Genomic DNA, 6,152 nt, shown 5'->3' with positions numbered 1-6,152 from the left:
GACTTTTTTCCAATATTGTATCAACACGCTGAAGGTCTTCCTAATATGTTATCTTGGAAGGTTAAATAAAAGCAAATTTAGTAACACTGAACAATTACTGAAAACTTTGGCTATTTATGTACTTGCATTACATACCGGCATTTATTTTTTTAAAACACAATGGCATTAAGATACTCTTATTATAAGGTATTATTTTCAAAAAAAGTTAGACTGAGAAGCGATTCTCTCCCAGGCAAGTTTACCCAACTGTAACGAGAGCACCAAAGCGGTGTAAGATTACAGTTGTCTCTAAAAGACCGTGTCTAGAAAAAGTCTCCAGTGTAGGAAGTTAAGACACTCACTATAACATAACTTGCTTTGTCTCTTGACTTGGTACTATATATATACACATTAAAAAAATGCAATTCTGTTCTGGAAAGAGTAATTGAAAATGCTGTCTCTGCTGCTTTCAATGTAATTTTTACCACTGATGGTTCTACTACAATTAGAGGAAAGTAAAACAGAATCCATTCGAGTTAAAGAGTAAGTTAACTGACATGAATATCTGCTCAGTCTGCCCCAAGCAGAGATGTCAGAGCTGCTGTAGTATAAAAAATACTGCAGACATCATCTTGCCAATTTGCAAAGAACCCAGCTTAACCTAAAATTTCAATTGAGGAGCAAACACTAAAGGCATCAGAAAGTCACTTTCCAAAACAGATGTGCACTTTAAAAATAAACAGAACAACTGTCACACATTACCACAGCTGATAAGGTTGCTTAAGTTCTCTAAAATTTAACTTAAACTTCCCTCCCCTGACTCTGTCTGGGCCATAGACAAAGACCAGATTCTCAGCCAGTGTAAGTTAGACCAGTTGCGGTGATGCCAACAGATTCTATTCTGATTTACAAGCTTCTGGCATGTGATTCACATCTGCCATCAGCTGGCTCAAAGATTCTCAGAATTCCCAAGACAAAGTCTCACGCTGGTTAACGATCCCTATTCAGAGTCATTTCAGTCCCAGATTAATTCCAGCTGTCCTAACACACATCAGAGGAGACAACCACTATCCTTACCATACATGTTGCTAGAATTTTCCCATTTATTCATCCCTACCATTAGGAATATACTTCTCGGCTATAAAAACAGAGGGGGGGAAGATAAGCATTAAATGTGCTACTGTACTTATCACAAAACACTGTGACGTACATAAGGCCATCTGGTAACACTGCAACAGAATACAAACAAGATTTTAAAAGGGAGATTGAGAATACATTTTTTTTTTTTTTAAACTACAATGAATAATCTCAACCCTGTTCACAGAGAATTAACGTTAAAACTAGTACATCATATATATAAAACTCTGTGCAACTGAACAACAGCAGAACAAAAAGTCAACACAATTCTATAAAGCAGTTTCAAAGCCTGAAGATTTAAGACATGCTAGCCAAAAAAAACACAACACATCTCAAGGAGCCTAGAGCAAACCCAGGTATTGTAACCCCCCCAGCACACAGCACACACTAGGAACCATGCAGAGGCCATCCTCAAAGCCTTCCTGTGTTCAAAAAAAACAGAAGAAAAAAATAACCCCAAACAAACAGCAACAAAAAAAATAAAACAGCTTCCAGTTATTCATACAGCACTGCTGCATGTACTGCTCAAGGACTGAAATGGGCTCCGAACACAATGCCTTCCAACCTCTCCTCCCCTCTCCTTACCGTGCTGCTTACAGTTCATTCAGTGTCTCCATTAAAAGACCCCTGTTTTCCAAAGGTTCATAATTTTCCTGTTACGCCCCCTGCCAAAAACCCTACTTTGAGATGAAAACCCTTCTGCAACGCATGGTCTCAACAGAGAAGCAAGTGTTTTAAGTAAAAAAAAAAGTCCAAACTTTTGTTCCATGAACATAAAACTATTCAAAGACACATTTAAGACACTTTTTTTAGAAGATGTGGCATACAACAATGTCAAAGATGCATTTAAAAATAACCTTTGGCAACTAATTAGTTCACACTGTGGTATAATTGATTTGAGTACTAAAAAAACAAAAACAAACCCAAACCAAAAAACCTCACCAGCATGTGCAAAACATTTAAAAGTGGCAACTGCACAGTGCAGTATTTGCTTTGAGTGTACAAGGTAAGCGTTATTTACGCAGATCTGGAAGCCAGACTACATAATGAACACACATCCTCTCAGGCAGTAAGCATGTGTACACACGTATGTTCGCATGAAGAAAGCTATTCCAGTCTCAGTTAAACGATGCATCTAAAAACAAGTTTTCAGTTCTCAAAGTATGCTTTTTATCAGATGTCTGGAACAGCTCCACAGTCAAAGTCTTCTACTACATTCTTTGGGAGGGGGTAAACAAAAATAAATTCTAGTCAGTTTTACTTTTTTTCTTTGTAGAATAATTTATACAAAGCAGACATCTTGCTATCCCGAAAGGGAAATACATTAGCATACACATTCAAAAAGAAACATTGGGCCCTGCCCAGCTTTCTTACCTTGCAGGTCACTTTTTTTTTTTTTTTTTTTTTTTTTGCAAAGCATGGTTACGGTCAGCAAAGCTGCATCCTCCAGAAAGAACCAACGTTCTGCAGTGGACATATTCCCCCTTATTTTTGTTTGTTCTTTGTACAAAGGCAAGAATAATATTCCTCAGTTCAAGATCCACTAGACGCCCAAAACCAAAGCTAAATCTTTCTGCTTTAGATGGCACCAAGACAGTCAGGAAATTTCAATACAAGGTCTGTTGATAAACGCAGATTGCAGAAGTACAACAGCACTGCCATTACTGCGACTCTGTAGCTCCTATATTATATCCTTATGACTAAAAGCAGGCTATGGAGAAAAGATTTGGTTCTATTTTCAAAAATTCTTCTCTGTCCAGAATTGGCTTTTAGGAAGGGCTCCTACACACTCAATACTACTCGCTCAAACGAAGTGGAATGCTGTGACCACAGATGTCGATGCAAGACAAAGCCTTTTGCAGTAATGGCCCTGAAGGACTGTGTGAAACAACTGTCACTGCATTTTATCTTTTAATCTTCATCTGACAGCCTCCGATTTCAGCAGATCAACTTTAGCGTGTCACATATTAACCACCACTCAACTTGATTACAATAGCCAAAGGCTTCCACATTAAGCAGATTTGTTAATACTGTTCAGACTAAACAGCAGCCATTGCCAATTACTATTTAATTAAATTCAAATCAAACCATAAAAATTCCTGTTTAGGCAAGACATACTATACTTCATTAAAACATCCCGAATAGCTTCTAAGCAACATAATTGCAATTCTAATGGATTTTCAACTAATCTGCCCAGTGTAAGATCCTGTGGGGCTCGGGCTGTTTGTTTGCAATACCATGCTCCGTGATTATTAAGACAAAATAAACTATCCATACCCATGACCTCAGAGGCCAGAAGGTACGTGTATTTCTTGACACAGGAGAACTAAGGAACGAAACAGAACAAAATTGTTATGGACACCCAAAACTCAAACATCAAGTTTTAAAATACCTGTCAACTTTGACAATGTTCCTTAACTACTGATGTAGTTTATTTTCATATCGGACAATACCAAGATAGCCTCTTGATACAACACTGAGATGTGTCTTGTAAACAAATATGCATTAAAAATGGAAGAGGTTAAATTGTATAGTAAAACATGAGTACATACAAAAATGCTATAAAACAGTAGCAAAAGGTAACTAAGAGATACATGAATAAACCATGGGTAGCCAACAGACTGTCAGAACTATAGGTTCTGACCTCAGCACTAGAAAAATGCTACAGAAATGGATCAGAACTCCACACCTGTGCTCACCTGAGAAACTGCATCAATGCACTAGGCTAGCTCTTTCACCCAATCTCAACCTGCAGAAGTTCTCGCATGGAAGTCATGAGGGAATTTGACATTAATGCATCTCACTGCATTTTGAAAAGCTGTGTAAAGGAAGATATGCACATAAGCAGCCTTCACTGTGGTTAAAATGAACACTATAAAAAAGAAGAATCTATTTGCTAGATAGCTGAGGTTTGAAAACATATCAGAGGGAGAAATTATTCTAAACAAACCACTGAACAGCCAAAGCCTTTCATATTATAATGCATGCTCCATTATACCAAAGTATACGGATCCTGAAGTCTTAGAATGCTCTAAGTTAAAACAATGAATTCTCAAATTCAAGGAATTTTATTACTTCCTGACCTATTGTAAAATGCAACTTGAATGTGCCAAAGACAGTGCATAGGAATTACATTCAGCCATCACTGCTGAAAACCGATTTCTGAAACAAGGATCTAGACTTAAGCTGCTGTTAAGAAAAAAACTAAAGCAACTTTCCTCCATCACCCTCATTACTAGGATCACATTCTCTGAAAACAGGTAAGACACAACAAGTATGGTTCTATAACCGTAGGGTATTATTAACACATTTCTGCTTTCCACGGATTGTTTCTGCTAGCAGCACGTGTTGCTAGTGGCATCCTGACAGTTCAGGACCTCAAAAAAAAGCCAGACATAGCACACATAGCAACAGCAGTGCAAGCTTTCTAACTCTGCAGTACTATTATACAGCAGCAGCGACACGTAAAAGAGATTTCCAGAAGCAAGACAGATGTTCAGCTTCCATGCTCATCCAGTCTAATTCTACCACCATCTATGAATTAACCGATGCAAATATTATCAAGCATTCAACAATACCATGGCTACTTCAGCAACACAAATTGTAATAAAATGTTTCTGTAATGCTGCATTATTATTTTTTTTAAACCAACACGGTACTATACCCATATTACAGACTGCTACCATGATAATTAAAAGAGAGCCTATATTAACCCCCACCTTCCCTACACTACATTAAAAACAAGTTGCAACGAGCTGCAAACTGCTCCTGAAGTGAGCTAGTAGAGTACCAGCAATTCACATAACCAAGCTCCAAGAAGTCACAGCGACACTGGGCTCTGTCAGGAATGTGATCCAAAAAAGCTGGCAGTTATATACTTGTTAGTAAATGTGTGTTTAATGAGGCAGCATATATACAAGATAATATTACTTAAGTGACCTGAAAGTTGTAATGGAGAAAAGGTGACCTGAAAGTTGTAATGGAGAAAAGGCGAGCAAGCCGCTCCTCTCCCCCCTCCCCTCCCCTTTCAACTTGCTTTCCCAACTGCCTCCTGAGATTATAATCCTATACAGGACTTTTATTTTCCTAGGCAGGTGCTTAAGAAGCAAAAAGCAATCATCTCCTCAGTGCTATCTGTCAGGAAGTTGGATATTACCAGACTGAAACCAACACATACAGGCTGCATTTTCACATTAACTTTCTCTGAAGAAGGTATTCCCAAAGGTGAACGTGTATCTCATCAACCAGCTATGGCAGTGCAATCTTATGAAGCTACTTGGAGAAGAGCATGAAACCAGGCCAAGCACAACTGACAAGCTATGTTAGCATTTGGTTTTCTTGCATACCTATGCTGAACGTGATAAAAGTTTACAAATAATTAAGTGCATGTGTGCACATACACAACTTTTAAACAAATAAACTTGGCTTTTCTCCATAGGGGACAAGGAAAGGGAAGCAATTAAATTGCAAGTCTTTAGTGCTCATTAATTATTTTTAAACTCTAATCCTAGTCTGCAATGTTGCTCTCAAGTCCACACACTTGGTGGGCATAAAATTGGCCAACCTAAAACAACCATTAAAAGTGCTGCTATTTATATATAGCTATATATATTTGCTAAAGCAGACTCATAAGCCATCATGCAAACCAGGAAATTCCAGATGCCTGCTCTTAATTAGAACTGCAGCTTTCTTTCTGCATTTAAAAAAAAAGAAAAGAAAAGAAAAAAAAAGGTCAATATTGCACATTGTCATTTTAAGAGCCGCTGGCACAGGAACTTTATCCTGGATCTGCTGATGTCTAAAATGATAAGCAGTATTATGCCTCTGACGTAACTGAACAGGAAGACAGTTCACTACATGAGCTCGCTCCCTGCTATCTCCACCTGAAGAAGGCATACCCTTTTCTCCCACCGGGCAGGGGACTTTCTGGATGAACAATACCCAAAAAGCAATTCCATTACACCCACCTGTCTGGGGTGTCATGTCAGGAACATACTAAGCGGTTTAAGATATTTCAACGCTAGAGTCTAGAAAGA

Source organism: Haliaeetus albicilla, chromosome 26 (genome assembly GCF_947461875.1).
Source record: "Haliaeetus albicilla chromosome 26, bHalAlb1.1, whole genome shotgun sequence".
Taxonomy (NCBI): domain Eukaryota; kingdom Metazoa; phylum Chordata; class Aves; order Accipitriformes; family Accipitridae; genus Haliaeetus; species Haliaeetus albicilla.
This window is presented reverse-complemented; position numbering follows the sequence as displayed.